This window comes from Schistocerca cancellata, chromosome 8, assembly GCF_023864275.1.
Source record: "Schistocerca cancellata isolate TAMUIC-IGC-003103 chromosome 8, iqSchCanc2.1, whole genome shotgun sequence".
NCBI lineage: Eukaryota > Metazoa > Arthropoda > Insecta > Orthoptera > Acrididae > Schistocerca > Schistocerca cancellata.
Window position 1 is genome coordinate 580,270,926 of NC_064633.1, and position 19,181 is coordinate 580,290,106.

A 19,181-nucleotide genomic window follows, 5' to 3' on the forward strand; every position below is an offset into this window, starting at 1 on the left:
TGAGAGATACGTAGGGTGTTGAACATATACAGGGTGTTCCACTGATCGTGACCGGTCCAAATATTTCACGAAATAAGCGTCAGACGAAAAAACTACAAAGAACGAAACTTGTCTAGCTTGAAGGGGGAAATCAGATGGCCCTTTGGTTGGCCCGCTAGATGGCGCTGCCATAGGTCAAACGGATATCAACTGCGTCTTTTTAAATAGGAACCCCATTTTTTATTACATATTCGAGTAGTACGTAAGAAAATATGAATGTTTTAATTGGACCACTTTTTTCGCTTTGTGATAGATGGCGCTGTAATAGTCACAAACATATGGCTCACAATTTTAGACGAACTGTTGGTAACAGGTAGGTTTTTCAAATTAAAACACAAAACGTAGTTACGTTTGAACATTTCATTTCGGTTGCTCCAATGTGATACATGTACCTTTGTGAACTTATCATTTCTGAGAACGCATGCTGTTACAGCGTGATTACCTGTAAATACAACATTTATGCAATAAATGCTCAAAATGATGTCCGTCAACCTCAATGCATTTGGCAGTACGTGTAACGACATTCCTCTCAACAGCGAGTAGTTCGCCTTCCATAATGTTCGCACATGCATTGATAATGCGTTGACGCATGTTGTCAGGCGTTGTCGGTGGATCACGATAGCAAATATCCTTCAACTTCCCCCACAGAAAGAAATCCGGGGACGTCAGATCCGGTGAACGTGCGGGCCATGGTATGGTGCTTCGACGACCAATCCACCTGTCATGAAATATGCTTTTCAATATCGCTTGGTTTTACACGTATTGTGCAGTTGTCGCTGGTTCTTTACTAGTTTATTTATAGAGAGTATGGACCGTGAGGGGTCCCACCCGTCGCGGACTATTCTACTAGGGCATATATCTGTCCAGTACCTGGTCAACTATTCTTTTAAACTTGAGCCACAGTTCCTCCATATGCTTTTTGTACGGAGGTATACGTTTTGACTTTATCTTCAGGTTATGACGCGAGTGCCTCTTTATCTACAGTTGAGTTCGAGAAAGAACTGACAGATGGCAGGTGCAAAGTGCAAACGGCTACAGGCGAAAACAACAGATGTCTAATAGAGCTGCCACAACACCGAGGCGTTGCGACAGAGATACCGTACGTACAAAATATGTTATGTGAGTGACATTGACAAACGCTCAAAGCAGCTGCACCAAGCCCGCTGCAACTATCAGGGAACGTCTTTCACTGCCGTAGGTTGCTGAACATCTAAATATTTCTACTTATTACAGTTGCCCTTTGTATTTCAGTAATTATTGTTTCTACAACTGCCCCACAGTTACTGATTTTAGATCAATACGGACGTTCTCAAAGAGGTTAGGTCTATTTGTTGCCATCAGATCTCATACATTTCCATCATGCATGGCTGCAGAAGTATTTGTTCCAATTACTTATCCGAAAAAGTATTTAATATTATTTCGCTCGTTGTTGTGTCGCTTCAAAACTGTGTTTATCCTAACCAGTTGTTGAATAACATGTATCCTCCAACAATAGGGTGGCTTTGTACTACTTACCAATGAAAAGCAACTTTTTTCTTTTCTTTTCAAATATTTCGATTTGCACCTTTATTGACCATTGCTGTTTTAAATATATAAATGAATAAAAAGAGATCAAAGATGTGGAAGCACTAAAGTTTCAGTCTTTGAGCAAAACCCAAGTTGAACAAACAGCATTATACTGTAGCAAAGTGACAGCTCTGGTTCGATGTTGGCGACATGTGCAGTACGCTATGCTCACTCCATACCTGTTCCTATTTTACGCAATATTTGACGTAACGTTAGCGACAGCCCCGGACGGTGCACAAGTCCCGCCCAATCACCCCCCTCCACACCAATCCATATCATAAGCTCCGCCCATGGTCTGCCGCATGTTCCAACATCAAAGTTGTTCGTATCACAGATATGCCAGTCATAAGAAGGGAGAAAATCAGTATTTAGTACGAAATACAGTTTTTCCGGTACCATTGTGAAAAGAATTAGAAATATGTTCATTGAATATGCGAGTTGAAAAATCATCAATAAGAATGAAAAATAAAAATGGTATCCACACTGTCTTTTTTATTTCATGAGCTTTCGTGTGCACTATATCAAAGAATCTGGTATTTGTTAACTGCAGTGAGCGTAAATTTCCGTCACCTCACGTAGTGTACGAAATTCTGTTGAGAAATATTAATTGACAGTATCGCCAAGGATGCTGTCCATTATCTCGATTGTCTAAAGTCAATGTTGTGCATAAACAAGGCAAAGTCGATGTCTTGGTTTGTTTCTGAGTACCTCATTAAGACTAAAGAATATAAGAGTGGGATAATGTAGAAATGCGTAATGCAAGCAGTCAGATATTTATACAGTGACATTCTTCATTAATATTTGCCTGTGTAATGGGCGAATTTTTACTTGTGAACTCTTATGACTGCTTGCTTATAGCAGACACGAGATTACTTTGAGTTCTTCTTCAGTGTTTGAGAGCTTTAGAACTGCCTATTGTTAAACAAATGTACATAATTTCGTCAGTGTCATTCCAACACATCTTATCGTACTTTAATGTCTGTTAGATATCAGTTTTGACAACAGTTGGCCACAACAGTCAAGATTGGGTACCTTGTGTATGATAACTTTATTGAGAGTGCATATCTATGTTTCATTTTGGCTTCCTCATCTTCGTCAACTTAAGTGGAAGTGCTGGCAGCACCTCTGTGCCCTCTGCTGCCTGAGCAACACCAGATGGGGTGCAGGTCGCTCTACGCTGCTGCAGCTCTACAGAGCCCTTGTTCAATCCCGCCTTGACTATGGTTTATGGTTCGGCAGCACCCGCAGCATTGCGTTTACTCGACCCTGTGCACCATTGCGGAGTTCGACTAGTGACAGGAGCTTTTAGGACGAGTCTGGTGACCAGCGTACTGGTGGAGCCCGGATTCCCTCCATTGCGGATCAGACGTGCACAACTGCTCGCCAGTTACGTTGCACACATTCGTAGCTCTCCTGAGCATCCAAATTACCGCGTCCTTTTTCCAACCATCTCCCGTATCTGTGGGACAGGTCAAGGATTACGATTGTGGTTTGCGTCCGATCCCTTCTGTCTGAACTGGAGTACTTCCCTTTACCACCTCTACTCGAGGTCCATTCAGGTACACCTCCATGGGCTAAACCTAGGCCGAAGCTTCGTCTGGACCCTTCTCATGGCCCTGACGACTCAGTTAATCCTTCAGTTCTCTGCTGTCACTTCCTCTCGATTTTTGACGTATCCCGGGGCTCTGAAGTGGTTTACACCGATGGCTCGATGGCCGATGGTCACGCTGGCTTCGCCTATGTTCACAGTGGACATACCGAACAGCACTCCTTGCCAGATGGCTGCAGTGTTTTCACTGCAGAACTGGCGGCCGTATCTCGTGCTCTTGAGCACATCCGCTCATGCCCTGGCGAGTCGTTTCTTTGTACTGACTCCTCGAGCAGTCGACAAGCTATCGACCAGCGATACCCTCGCCATCCTCCGGTAGCGACCATCCAGGAGTCCATCTATGCCCTGGAACGGACCAGTCGTTCTGCGGTGTTTGTCTGGACCCCAGGTCACGTCAGAGCCCCAGGACGTGACCTTGCTGACAGGCTGGCCAGACAGGCTACACGGAAACCGCTTCTGGAGATCGGCAACCCCGTAACTGACCTGCATTCATTATTACGCCGCAATGTTTATCGGCTTTAAGAGACGGAATGGCATAATCTCAGTACACACAACGAAATGCGTGCCATTAAGGAGACTACGAATGTGTGGAAGTGCCATGGAGGTAGAATAAGGGGAGATGGCACTACAGACTTACGCTGTAAGTTGTTTTGAAGCCAGTGGGCGGGGCCTGCCGCCATCTTGGATCCCCCAAAACATTAGCAGACGAGCGTTTACAATTGCTTCTTGTTCGTTATTTCTGTCTTGTGCACGCGATATTTATTTTATATAGTAAATATTACACTGTTTTAGTGAACAACACAGCATAAGGCACGCAACTTCATACGTTTTTCTGGTCTTAAATGCGTATTCGATACAGTACTACGACACGAAAACATGACGCTTCTGGTCTCAGTACTGTAATTCCTTTTTGTTTACACTTCGAATAACCGAGAAGAGAAGTATGTGCTATGAATAGCGTGCTTTCTTAATCCATTTCTATTCACTTTCATTGTGTTTGTGTCGATAATTGATAGAGCCAGAACTCCAAAAGCAATTATTGATAGTTTACAGGCACCGATTTGCATTCGTTGCATTTTCAAGTCGAATGCAAATTTTAAATGTTCAAGTTTGCAAGAAACTTACCTTATTTCCTTTAGTGTCCCATAGATGTCTGCAGGGATGATATAAACAAGACAGCTGTCATGTCAACAAAGTGAAAGATTCGTTAAATTACGAAGTAAAAGAACGGACTTTAAGATTGTCAGGCCCATTGTAGTTTACACATCTGCTTTGTTTTTAAACTGTACCTACCAAGTGACATTCAGTGTGGCAAATAACAGCAATTTACAGTGTAACACGACAATACAGTGATCAATGCAGTGATATAAATAGCCTGGACTTAGATAGGGAATTTGCTTTAACAAATATATATTTATCCACTGTAACAGGTGTTTCGCACATTTTACTTAAGATTTAACTAACTACATGTAGTTACATTACTTTTATATTAAATTATCGAATTTTAAAACATTAGTCCCCATTTCCAGGATATTTCTTGCCAGGACTTTTCAGTTACTTGGGAATAACAAAACAATGAAAACCAAGTGTATTGCTCACCTCCAGATAGCTCTTCGTGTTGGATTGATAGGAAATCTTAAGTGTAATCACATAAATAAAACCATACTGTATAACTTACAGTGCATCAGAATTTCAAGTATATATAAGAAAATAGCGCTTAAATAAGTCCACTTACGAATGAAACGTGATTTGTTTAAACTTTAGACTACAGTCAGAACGATTAGTACACCCATAAGCGACACAAGCTGGCGTTTTTTTATCAAAACACTTCACAATTACACGGAATCAAACCACCAGAAGCGAATGTTTTGGGGTAGGTAACATGGCGGATCTTCACTTGGGTTGGCTTCAAGTTTGTGACGTCATGACAACTCCTCTTATTTTTACCTCCATGGGAAGTGCTCCATGTGGGCCTGTCACAGGGACGCTGTAGTTCTCTGCCGGCTCCGCATTGGCCACGCTTGCGTGGCCCACGGCTACCTCTTGCGCCGTGCAGATCCACCTAAGTGTCGGTGCGGCGCCCGGTTGACAGTGGCCCATATACTGTTAAGCTGTCCTTCTTTGGCTGCCCTGCGTCATAATCTTCGTTTACCGGACTCGTTACCGTCAATTGTAGCGGACAACGCCTTATCGACTGATTTAGTTTTACGTTTTATGCGTGAGGTTTTCTTTATCGCTCTATCTAAGTTTTAGCGCTTGTCCTTTGTCCCTCTGTTTTCTCTCCCATACCGCTTATAGGCTGGAGGTTTTAATGTGTTGCACAACAGCTGACTTACCCTTTTTATTCTCGTGGTCAGCCAGCCATGGTAATCTGCACTCTTGTTTCAATCTCTTCTACCTGTTACTCGCCTCCCTCTGTGGTTTTCTTGTCCTATTTTGTTCCTTGTAGTGTTTGTTGCCCTTCTTTCGTTCTTGTGGTTTTTCCTTCCTCTCGGTATTGTGCTGTACGTCTCGTTTCTTTTATTCTTTCCCTTGTGGAATTGTTTTAATAGGAGACCATAGACCAAGCAGTTCGTTCCCTTCCCTCCCCCCCCCCCCCTCCCCCTGTTTTAAACCGACCAATCCAGTCCTCAGTCGGCAGAAATCGTCAACAATCGGAAGACTTCGGCCAAATAGCATACGCAACCCGCTCACGGTTTGTTACTGCCTCCCGCTCCCATCTCCAAAAATGTAACTAGCCGCCATATCCAATTTTAATTTGCCTCCGATACCGTAGAAATACTGGAACACGTGAGGCAATACTGACCTTACGACTTACCTTAGAAGAAAGATTAAGGAAAGGCAAACGTACGTTTCTAGCATTTGTAGACTTAGAGAAAGCTTTTGACAATGTTGACTGGAATACTCTCTTTCAAATTCTAAAGGTGGCGGGGGTAAAATACAGGGAGCGAAAGGCTATTTACAATTTGTACAGAAACCAGATGGCAGTTATAAGAGTTGACGGACATGAAAGGGAAGCAGTTGTTGGGAAAGGAGTAAGACAGGGTTGTAGCCTCTCACCGATGTTATTCAATCTATATATTGAGCAAGCAGTAAAGGAAACAAAAGAAAAATTCGGAGTAGGTATTAAAATCCATGGAGAAGAAATAAAAACTTTGAGGTTCGCCGATGACATTGTAATTGTGTCAGAGACAGCAAAGGACTTGGAAGAGCAGTTGAATGGAATGGACAGTGTCTTGAAAGGAGCATATAAGATGAACATCAACAAAAGCAAAACGAGGATAATGGAATGTAGTCGAATTAAGTCGGGTGATGCTGAGGGAATTAGATTAGGAAATGAGGCACTTAAAGTAGTAAAGGAGTTTTGCTATTTGGGGAGCAAAATAACTGATGATAGTCGAAGTAGAGAAGATATAAAATGTAGACTGGCAATGGCAAGGAAAGCGTTTCTGAGGAAGAGAACTTTGTTAACATCGAGTATAGATTTAAATGTCAGGAAGTCGTTTCTGAAAGTATTTGTATGGAGTGTAGCCATGTACGGAAGTGAAACATGGACGATAAATAGTTTGGACAAGAAGAGAATAGAAGCTTTCGAAATGTGGTGCTACAGAAGAATGCTGAAGATTAGATGGGTAGACCACATAACTAATGAGGAAGTATTGAATAGGATTGAGGAGAAGAGAAGTTTGTGGCACAACTTGACCAGAAGAAGGGATCGGTTGGTAGGACATGTTCTGAGGCATCAAGGGATCACCAATTTAGTATTGGAGGGCAGCGTGGAGGGTAAAAATCGTAGAGGGAGACCAAGAGATGAATACACTAAGCAGATTCAGAAGGATGTAGGTTGCAGTAGGTACTGGGAGATGAAGAAGCTTGCACAGGATAGAGTGGCATGGAGAGCTGCGTCAAACCAGTCTCAGGACTGAAGACCACAACAACAACCTAGTAGTTTAATAATAAATGTATTCAAATACGTAAAATGTGCTAATGCAACAACCGTAATGTTTTTACATCAGTGTCTAGCACATCACTCTAGCAAAACTTAGAAGAAACTGAAATTCAGAGAATTATATCGTTTGAAAGGCGTTTATCCGAAAATTTCAGAAGTACACGTATCGTTCAACTGTAATAGGAACAAATTCGAAAACCATAGACAACGCCAATTGCTTGCACGATATGGAAGGCAAGTGTGCACCTGCCATTGTCAAGTACGTACAGTCGTGGACAAAACGAGCGAGACCCCTCGCCTTTTCGTTATGCTGATCCGCACGGCTTTAAAGTCTGCTACACAGCATAACAGGCAAGGCGACGAAGTGCTACCAACATACTATGCACTTGCGTGAAATTGACAAACTATCTGAACTTTTTTAGGCTGTTTTCAATAATTTGTAAGGCTATAATAATGCTGATTAGTGTGTTAAATACAACACGTAAATATAAGACAGAACTGAAAGAAGAAACGCTAATTGGTATGAACTGTACCAATAAAAATGAATTTCAACTTATCGAGATATCATAATTGTTTTAGTAAGACAAAGAACGCCGGATCGTTACGAATTAGCAAAATATTATCCGCTTTCGGCCGCGAAACGGTCTGTGTCAACGTTCAGACCAGTCATACTGGATTACCGTTGCTGACCTACCATGAAAGTGTGCAAATTTAACAATGCGTGAAGATTCATAACGAAATTCAGTTAAAAATCATTCAGTGCCACACTTAAGTCAAATCCATTATTGACAGAAGCGGAAAAAGTAGGGAGTAACATGTATGAAATTCTACAAGAGTGTCATATTGACATGCACAGGGCGGCAGTACAGAATAAAGGTAGCGATAAAACGTATTGGGGCCGCGAGAATTTCTTAAAATTGCTTTACTGATATTCTACCTGCCTCCATCGAGATTAGAACCGAAAACAAACCAGACCTTCCTTTCACTACGCTAGCAGACAACCCATGCAAACCTCTATTATTACCCCAGACATGAATAAGCCACCAATTTCGCAATGAAAATGGCATATTGATCTGCAGTTTCTGTTGCATAGAGCTTTCTGGACTCAAAAACATGAATTTTCTTCCTTTATGTCACCGCTTATGTGACAACCATTCGGGATGTTCATCGAAATAGCAAAATACTGTTATTAGAGAGTAAATTTAGTAGGATATTTCTGCACCACCCCAGGAAATAAACGGCGCCACAGCTGCCAAACGTATTCTACACAGTTTCGAATTCTCCACTAGACTCGCCACAGCCGCAAAACGTTCATTAGCCTCAGTGTTTCTTAAGCTAGCTATCAATGGGAATGTTGGCACTTCTAAAACGCGGTAGCATTAATACTGGGATGTGAACTACCACGTGTATAGACAAATGGATTCTATTTGCATTCCTGTAAACGTGATTTGGATCGAAAGCGTAGCTACGATTAATATGCTGATGTATCGACTGCAACTAGAACATTTCGAATAAAGAGTAGGGGGTGTTATTTATGCAGCCCTCATCTTCAGTATCTGTCGTAGCTGTTTTCGTTGTTAGGATTTCGTCACCTAAACCGATAAAAACGGAACCCTACAAGTCTCACTTTCTTGACCGTCTATCGGTCTACCTAAACTTTAAAACCCGTTTACCTCCAGAACGGGTAGACATAATAAGCGGAAATGTATCGCACTTCTTGTGGTAACCGGTCCCTTGGTGGTGTAAAAAAGTGAGCTTCTATGTCAACGCAATCTGAAGATACGGCCGTTTATGAAAAAAAAATTTACGTGAAAGGTCAAAAAATGGCTCCAAGAACTATGCGACCAAACTGCTTACGTCATCAGTCCCTAGCCCTATAACTACTTATACCAACCTAACACACATCCACGCCCGGGGAAGGATTCGAACTGACGGCGCAAGCAGACGTGCGATCCGCGATATGACGCCGTTGAAAGCACGGCTAACCCGCGCCGGAAAGCTGTTAATATCATCTGATGTTGCTAACAAGTTATTTACTTCTGGTGAATGATTTTCTGCGCAGTTCATTTAAGATAGAATAGCTAAAATATATTTGATGTTACGGAAGACGAAGGGTGCCTAATTCATTTCCCTCTCTTTACTTATTATGTTACATTCGCAATCTGAGCACACGTATTATCCATAACCACACTTTAGCGCCACACAGATACGTGAATGAAACACATTGGAGTACAGTTTTAGACATAAAAACTGACCGCCGGCCGCCTGCCACAGAGACTAAGTCCGAGTCTATTCACTTAACGTAGCCAATAAAACTGACCGGCCATCTGCACAATCTGGCAACACTGTAAGATGCGGAAGCGTTAGGAGGAAGTGTTGGCTACTTCCGAGATGTTCTCGGATTGTGTGAGCCCGTGGTCTAGTGCTAGCCAGCACGGTAGCTCAGCGTGTTCGGTCAGAGAGCCGGTTGGCCTCTGTAATAAAAAAACTGAGTGGAAGGATCAACCACCGAACTTGAACAGGATGTCCTGCGACGTCCGCAATGACCAAACACAACGATCGATAATGAACAATAAAAAAAAAGAAAAGTAAAAATGGTAATCGTCATGCATTCTAAGCTTATGGTCTCCTGTTCGTGTCCACCAATTTTTTTTTTTCCACATTTCGGTCTAAAGTTATGATTCTGATTGAGCATCGAAGATAATTCGCTTAACATTCTACCCACCAGCAACGACAAGTATTCCAGAAACAACTCCGTAGGACAGCTCGTGGCTGCGCCGCGATCATAACAGCTTCCGCTCGAGCGTTTCCTCGCGCTGCAGCGGCTACCGGCCACCGGCCAGACGCCACCCGCCGCCTGAAATCCGGCGCCGCCCATGTGAACGCGGCGCCACGCTGTCAGTGTATGTATCAACTGTCATTTTCGAATTTGAAGTTCTAGTTATCATCTTGCAGTTAAACATTCGATTTTGCATACTTGAAAATCATGAACTACAGTTAAGCATTGTAAAATTGAGTCGCAAGTGGAAAAAGGTGTAACACCTGAAACACAACGTTTATTTTTGGTATAACAGAGGGGTGAATGCAGAGGAGGCAGCTAGAAAGATTTGAACTGTGTTTGGAGCGAGTGCTTTTGGTAAAAATACGCCAGAAAAAGATATTCGTGTTTCAACAAAGATCGTTCTGGCATGAATGATTTTCCACATTAAGGAAGTCTCGACTACTGATATATGTGATAGATTACTATTTAACCATCATGCGATGTTTGCATTCAACAGGCAAAGTTCAGAAGCCTGGTGTAGGAGTACTGCATGCTCTAATTCGAAACAACAAAAATCAACGGAGTGACTATTATTGAACGTCATCAGGTCACTCATCGAGCATTCCTTTCGGTCGAAGTGTAAGAAAATCGAGCAACAAAACTACATCACCTGTGCTACTGTATGATAACGCACTATGTTGATTTGAGAAACAAAACAATCCAGGAGATTGATAAAAAAGTCGTCTGTCAGGCACTTGTATTGATAGGGAAGTCCTCTCTCAAGCACTTGTCCCTCTCGTCATATATTTGTAAAATTTTACCTTTCCCGCTCTTGATCGATCAACCGTCAAGGCAATTCATTTCTAGACGGAAATACTCTTAAAACTACTCTGGTTTAATGACATCGTTAGAACCAGTAGGCTTCTACAGGCGTAGAATTTGTAAACAACTTTAGCATTGTCAGATCGTTTTAGATATCGTGAAAGAAAATTCTGCTGCTGATTAATTTCTCTTTGATAATTACTGTTGCGTTTAGTAAACTAATGGAAAATGCAATTAAAATATTCACTGTACTAATATAAATTAAATTCAGCTTACTACAGAAACATCACGACGGCAGTCTATCTTAATAAAGCATTATGTGTCTGTGAGACGATCGAACCTATTTTAACACGAATTAGTAGGATATTACCAACTTTTGACTTCGAAAAGATCTTTATTTATTTCATTTACTGTACCATTCGCAAGTATTATGAAAATGTGACATTTCATAGATAAAATTATGTATTCACAACAACAAAAAATATGTCGGCAGAAAACAAAAGTGGCATTATGAATTTGGCAGTACCGTAAGGTTTTCGCTCTGACACTAAGAGTTACTGAAAGTAGCAAGACGAATTTTGCTCGAGCATTGTCTTACGATTCCCTTATTGAGTTTTTATCAGCCTGCTTGTAGCTGTGCTACAAAAGAATTAAAAATCTGGCTTTCAGCGAGTCGCGAATGGCGAACGAAAGCAGCTTGCACCTGTTAGCTAAGCATGTTACCTGGGAACTGGTTTTTTCCTAAACTGGGAAGACGTCCTTTTGTGGTTGAATTGTTGGCAAATGTCAGTCAGACGTGTGCCGTTGGTCTAAGTGTTATGGTGTGTTGAATTTGTGCCAATGATTTTTCTACAGGTTTCTTCTGTCCCAAATAGAGAGTTGAAGTATCCCACTAGTATTTTCACGTCATCCTGGTGAATTTTGCTCATAGTATTTTCGAGTGTGTTCCAAAATTTTTCGACATTTTCGGAGTTTTTCTTATTTTCGATGTTGGTGGGGACACGTGCATTGATGAGTGTATATTTTTTACTGTGGCTCTGAATGAGCATAGTCATAAGTCGCTTGTTGATGGGCCGGCCACGGTGGCCGAGCGGTTCTAGGCGCTTCAGTTCGGAACCGCGCGACTGCTACGGTCGATGGTTCGAATCCAGCCTCGGGCATGGAAGTGTGTGATGTCCTTAGGTTAAGTTAGGTTTAATTAGTTCTAAGTTCCAGGGGACTGATGACTTCCGGTGTTAAGTCCCATAGTGCTCAGAGTCATTTGAACCTTTTCATTGTTGATGGGTGTGATTTCTTTGACAGAGTTGATGATAGATCTGTGTTCGAGAAATGCAATGCCGAAGATTGGTACGCCTTTCGCTACCTTTTGTTGTATTTTGCTTTTGAAGACGCAATGGTTTCCCTAATGCAAGGTTTCATTGTCAGTTAGTCGTGGTTCTTGAAGAGCAAGGATGAGAATTTTTTGTCGGTGGATTTCTTTTGTGAGATTATTTAGTTTTCGTGTTTGGATCATTGTATCGATGTTTACTTTTAAATGTATGTTTCTTCCTTGTAGGGAAATTTACCAGAGATCTTCGATATTCTCTGCCGTGCTAACCTGGACTCCCCAGAATCCGAAAATCCAACTGCCGCCTGTCGACAGCCGGGTTGTGTACCACCTGGGGTAAAGTTGACTTTGCTTGCATAGTTCATGTTTGCTTGTGTTTCATTGGTTTGGCTTGGGTGATACGAGGACCGGACAGGACCAGAGGGTGTTGAAGCCTTTGAAAGCAAATATTTTCAGCCAAGCTCATTGAGCTAAGAGACGGTGACCAGAGTAGCGGTGAATTTCACTCAGACGTGTCTGGATTTTGGGTTCAACGGATTTGGTAGCCGTTCAGGATTATGTTAGTATTTGGTTCACCCCTAGTATTTGATTTCCTCGGTACCACCCATATGGGGGAAGGTTTCCCCTATCCGCCACACGCGATTATTATTATTATTATTATTGTCATTATGTCATCAGCAAATCCGATATGGTGTATCTTCCCACCACTGAAATAGATGTGTATTGTTCGATTCAGTATTTCCATCACATAAATGTGGGTTATAATTACGTTACATTGCTGCTAGAAGACATATTTCTCACTTTTTCTTAGCCAGTTGCTACCTGTTACTCCATCATAGGAATTTATGTGCGCAGCATTGTTGCAATACAGACGTTCAAATTATCCGATTTCTGTAATTTCGTTTCGATACCAGATAGTTCTAATCGGATTCAGCTAGGCAGTCTTAATGTGGATATCTGACTACGACTATCATCATGTGTTAGACTGGGCAAATCACATTCTTAATCGGACTGTTGAATATAGATCACTTATCTCTGACAGGGCCTGAATTCTTAAACACTGTGGAAAATAATAATCCAATGTGCTTATTACAAATACGTTATTTAAATATAAATACATGGACTAACGAGATAATAGTTTATTTACAGAGCCCCATCCATCATAGCAGAGCAGTGCGTGATTGGTTTCAGGCCCAAGAGAGGATAAAGCTGTTGCCGTTTGTTCCACGATCACCAAACATCAACCAGATAGAGAATATGTGGGCAGAGGTAACAAGGCCATTGCGACGTGGATCTACAAAAGCAAGCGACCTTTGGACAAATATAGAAAACATATGTTGGGAAGTAAACCATCACGCTCCACTGTCGACGACTTAATGAAATCAATTCCCTAAGCCTTCCAGAAATCTTATGTAATGATCGTGGGTGGGTTGGTTACTAAAAGTATAAAAAAAATGTTCAAATGTGTGTGAAGTCTTATGGGACTCAACTGCTAAGGTCATCAGTACCTAAGCTTACACACTACTTAACCTAAATTATCCTAAGGACAAACACACACACTCATGCCCGAGGGAGGACTCGAACCTCCGCCGGGATCAGCCACGCAGCCCATGACTGCAGCGCCCCAGACCGCTCGGCTAATCCCGCGCGGCTACTAAAAGTATACTCGTCCACAAAACCCATGTGGACAATTATCTGATAATCGGTCAAGATTTGCTTTGTGGCAGCTCTTTACCATACAAGACCATTTACTTTCAGGCTCCTCCTTACAATTCTTGCAGTGCAAGGTAATTGAAAAAACTCATCCACTCGACGCCAACTGAGGAACTGACTGGTGCATGTGTTGTTCAACACACAGTAGTTGTCAGCCTCACTAGAATCAATGACTGTGTGTCTGTCTGTGTGTGTGTGTGTGTGTGTGTGTGTGTGTGTTTTCGTGTTCATGCACAATCTGAATCAATACTATTAACGTTAGAGAGACAACCAACAATAAATAATTCATAAATATGACTGTAAAGTATTTTAATGCGATGGGAAGTTACTAACTGAATTTTCACCCAACCCACGTCCTGCATATTACGTTAAGTAAGATGTATTAACTCCATAGTATCGTTAGCAGAGACAGTGCGCTCTTGTTGTCGAGGCTCGCGACAAGCGCAGCGATCAGCAGTGCCCAATGCCGCCGCGATTTGTTTATGTTGGCTGAGCGTGGACACTGCAGCAGACGCTTCGCCATAAACAGAAAGAAATCACCTTGTCTCTGACCGCAGTGAGCGGATATCACTGCCTGCGTGTTCCTATAGTAACCAACGTGAGACTCTACTCACAGGAGCCATGGAGCAATTGCAATGGGTATCATGTCATTAGTCATCAGAATATTAACCAGTGATTAAATGTCCACTCTATATGAATCCCAAGAAAATAGGAACCTTCTCACAAAGGAATGTGAGGTGATATCAAAATTTATCCAACATACAAAAATTAACTGCAGGGCTTTCATGTATGCAGTAGTAGCACACAAGGAAATATTATGTCTTGGAAGCGTGTATTTCATTTCTTCTTCTCATTTTAACGCCCTTGTTTTAGTATGAAGTGGGAAAATAAACACGAAAAACTCAATTTCCTGAGAAGCATATAAGTCATTTCCTCTTCTCATATCGTAACTTTTGTTTTAGTATGAGGTAAAAAAATAAACAGTTTAGGGTTCTGAAACATAATATGACACCAGATTCTTATCGTAGGCGCTATCGGAAACGCAAAAAGCAGGGAGCTGTCCATTGTTTTGTCCAAAAGTCTGGTCCTTTCATGCATTACTCACGTTAGGAGATTCTTATTTAAGGACTTGTGGGCATCAAGTTCTTCAGCAGAACAAGCCTTATGTTATTGTGCTAATTACGGTATGGAAAAAATGCAACAAAGACGAGTTCCCCTGGAGCACATGTCTGTATTCAGCAATGACCGCCAGCTGCCACAACACTTCACAGAATCCTTGCGGCGGGCAACACAACTGTGCGTGCACTTCAGACTTCATTCAGTAAGACGTCAGGAGATGGATGGAAACGTCAAATTAACGTTTCTTTCCGAGTCGTATTCAACCCAGAATGAGGTGTTATTAAGGTAGTTGAACGTTCTAGAAATTACACTTATATAATTCCAATATGAGTATTCAGATAGCCAAAAGAACCCGTTAGTGCGAAACCATCTGGAACTGCATTAACATCAAACTGCAAGAACTTGAGACAATACGTGGACTCTTCTCTTCGCTAGGTGACCTATTACTGATATTTAGGATTCTCACCTGCCTAGGCGTAATGGAAACGGAACTTCAGAGGCGCTTTCCGATATTCTTGACAAACATGAGAAACTTGTAATCACTGCGAGTTACAACTGCGTGATGACAATGGTTCAGCGCTGACTACCTACCTAAGTAAAGATAGTGTTGTGGCGTCGTCGCTTGTCTTTATTTGGCCTCAGCTTGAGTAATCCGATTTAACGAACATAGTACTACATTCGCGGGCTGCTAATGATACAGTATGACTACAGAGATCATCGTGCGGGTATTACATTAATTCTGCAATGAATTGCTTAAAAAATGTTACCCTCAGCTATGCAGCTGGAATGACTCATTACACAGGTACTCTATGTTGCACTTGGTTAAGTGATCAGTTCGCTGCAATCCTGCTTCTTCTGTTTGTAAATGCTTGTATACGTCAAAAATGGTTCAAATGGTTCTGAGTGCTATGGGACTTAACATCTGAGGTGGTCAGTCCGCTAGAACTTAGAACTACTTAAACCTAACTAACCTAAGGACATCAGACACATCCATGTCGGAGACTGGAGTCGAACCTGAGACCGTAGCTCTCGCGCGGTTCCAGACTGTAGCGCCTTGAACCGCTCGGCCAGCCTGGCCGGCTTACTTGTATACTGACCACTCGTTATTTGACTAAATATGAACTACAATCTAATTCGCATGTATATGGCATGGGTTAGCTCCGGCACGAAGGTATGACTAAGGATTGGCTTCCGTTGGAGTCCCGTTATTTTGATGGCAAGACTAATGTTCGCAAATCACCTCTATTGCCTCAAAAAACAATTGCATCTTAAATATCGAAGGACCGACGTCCGCACTGTCACAGCGCGTTGAAATACAGCAACGACAGCAGATGAAAATTTGTGACCGACTGAGCTTCGAACCTAGACCTGCTGCTTACTAGACAGACGTTCTGACCACTGCACTATTACTTTTTTTAAAGTTTGAGAAGAATTTCAGCACCAGGTAGGCGGAGGCAAAGAGGGCAGGGGTCGAAAATCCGAGGCCTGGCCACAGTGCTTCCCCCATACCTGTCACTGAGCAGCTGCATTATTCACATGTATTCCATGTTTGCACTCATATATTCCTTTAAATTGTTGAACAAAATTGAAGTAGTAATTAAGGTAAAATAAATTACAGATTGTCGCCTCCAATCGCGTGCGATCCTTGTGGAACATAACTTATAACAGTGAACAGGGTGACGGAAAAATAAATAACAACCATTCATTCAGAAATATATTCACAATTTAAGTTATTATGCACTGGATGCATGTGAAGTCTGTAAGGAAGCCATATATTTTTCAACAAATGGAAGAAGTTTCGGAGCCGGTGGGGGTTTGCCAAATTAGAACAGTTGTGATTTAAGAACCGACGTAAAAGAATATTCCAGGAATAAAAAAAGTGAAAGAATAGTATTCTGCTTCTAATCAATAAAACTGTCCATCTCTTTGTAGCCCACATAAAGCAATAGATAAAAATTTTTTAAAACATTCCTTATATTTGTTATTCTTCTTCAGCTTAAAATGTTCTTCTGCAATATAAAACATGCACTCTTCTAAGTTCTAAGTTTTGTTTATTACGACGTACAACACAAACTGTCCCAGAAGCCACGAATAACTGTTATTCTTTGCGGACGGGTAACATTTCCAGTCAGGTTTAAAGCTTCAGTTATCGGTACATGACTTTCTGCGGTTCTGTGGATAGTGCTAATTTCTTCCTAGAACAGAAAACTTTAGATGAGCCGCGGAGACCCAAATAATTATACAGGAAGTTTCAGGAGGAATAATAAATATTGTAGGAGGTGGTAGTATAGACAAGTTGCAGAAAAAATGCCATATTACATGTGTCCAATTTTTATTCCGTACATACAGCTGGGTTCAATGCATTTATGTTTCGTATGTTGGTCCTTACAGGACCCAGTTGTCTACATTTCCTTGAAAATGACTTCCAGCGTTATTGGAAGAGGTTTATTTGGCTACAGAAATGCCTATGTTCCTCCAGCATGACGGGGCTCCTGCAAATTCTAGGCGTCAGTTGACATATTATCCAAACCTAACATTTTCTGGAAGATGGATCATTAGATATGGGCACTTTTCTTGGCCTTCAAGGTCCCTGGACGTTCTCTCTTTGGATTTTTGCCTGTGGGGGTGGTTAAAGGCGAAGTCTACAAAGAAAAAGTAAACCCAAGAGCCGATCTGATCGTTCGGATTATGAATAGTGCAGCCCTCATAAAAGAAAGCAAAGACGACCTCAGAAGATCTAGACGTGGTGTTATCAAGAGAAGTCAAATGTGCATTGAAGTTGGTGGGGAAATTTTTGAAAATCAACTTTGAACTTTGAACGCCTTTGATTTGAGTTTGTTAGGGTTACGTACACTCTTTGCCATAAAACTCGACCGGCGGCCGGCCGCTTCAGAGGCTAAGTCCGCGCCGATCGCGACATGGGACAAAAAAACTGGCCAACTCGCTAATTCTCTAAGTCCGGTTATCTGCACAATCTGGCAAACACTGTAGACTGCGGCACTTCCTGGAGGAAAACTTGTCCCAAGATAGAGAAACTATAGGCTGATTACGCCTGTGGTCTAGCGGTAGCGTGCGTTGTTTCTGTTCATAATGTCAGTGGATCGAGAGCAGCTGGCATAAAATATTTTTATAGCCTCTTCTGTCTGAATGCTGAAGACGTGAATGTAATGGTAGCGCAGATTCAATCTATTTCGCTTTGTGACACACCGATATCAAAATTTTATCTAGTAACGATTTTGCGGCAGATTTCCTGCAGACTGTCCTCCTCTGGACGCCGTATGCGGCAAAGCTCCGGGATCCATTTGCTGGCTACTGGCAGCGGCCGTGGCGACAGCAGCGGCGCTGCACTCCCCCGTTCTTTATCGAAAGCGCCTGCTACCGCTCATCGCTTTTGATGATTTAAAACGCTTTATTATTAAATGTTGCTCCACAGAAAATTTCTACAATTTCCATTCACGCTCAAAAGCAACGGAGACAGACGCCCTGATTAGTAGGCGGGTAATCGGCAAGAGCTGAGTATGGCCCGAAATTACTTTTATAGACTGGGACGAAATTAAACCACCTCACTACATTCGATGAATTTATAAATGCTTCATACCTCGTTTCTTTTCCTTTCAAACTTAATTATTTGTGCAACTTTTGGTCAATGTTTGGATGTTTTCGTCAAGCCAGAGTGAGCGTCTGTGGTGTAAAGTGTATTACAGCTCTTGTTTCATTCCTTATGGTAAGTCTATGCGATAAACTGTGTGAATACCTTGCAATGCATGCTCTGTAGCAGTGCAGGCACACTGCACATTTGGAGTTCCATGTACGGGTTCATGAAGTATTTATTGTTGATCGGAAGTGATAGTTAAGGTCATCAGATTTCAACCAGAAAAATTTGTCGTTTTGAAGGTTTCAGAGAACGGAAAGGAATTGCTAACGCCGGTGTTAGAAAACGTCTACAGTTAAATGCTATTGCAAAAATTTAGAAGATGGGAACTATATTAATGAACAGGTGCACTTCATAAACAACCTTCCGACATGTTAGACCTATATGACGAACAAAGCTCAAATTTATATCGTTGACAGTCGGTTTGAACCTTTTCAGGACCTATTTTACAGTGAAGCACCTTGGAATTTGCAAAGCAGAAATCCATGATATTAACTTAATTTACTAAGTCGAAATCGGACGAAGATTGATGTTTAAAGGCATTTTTTAGATTTCGTATAAGAAATTTTTACGAGCAGTTTGCAACTCCATTAATTAAAATGAAAAATAAAAGGTTGTAGTCAG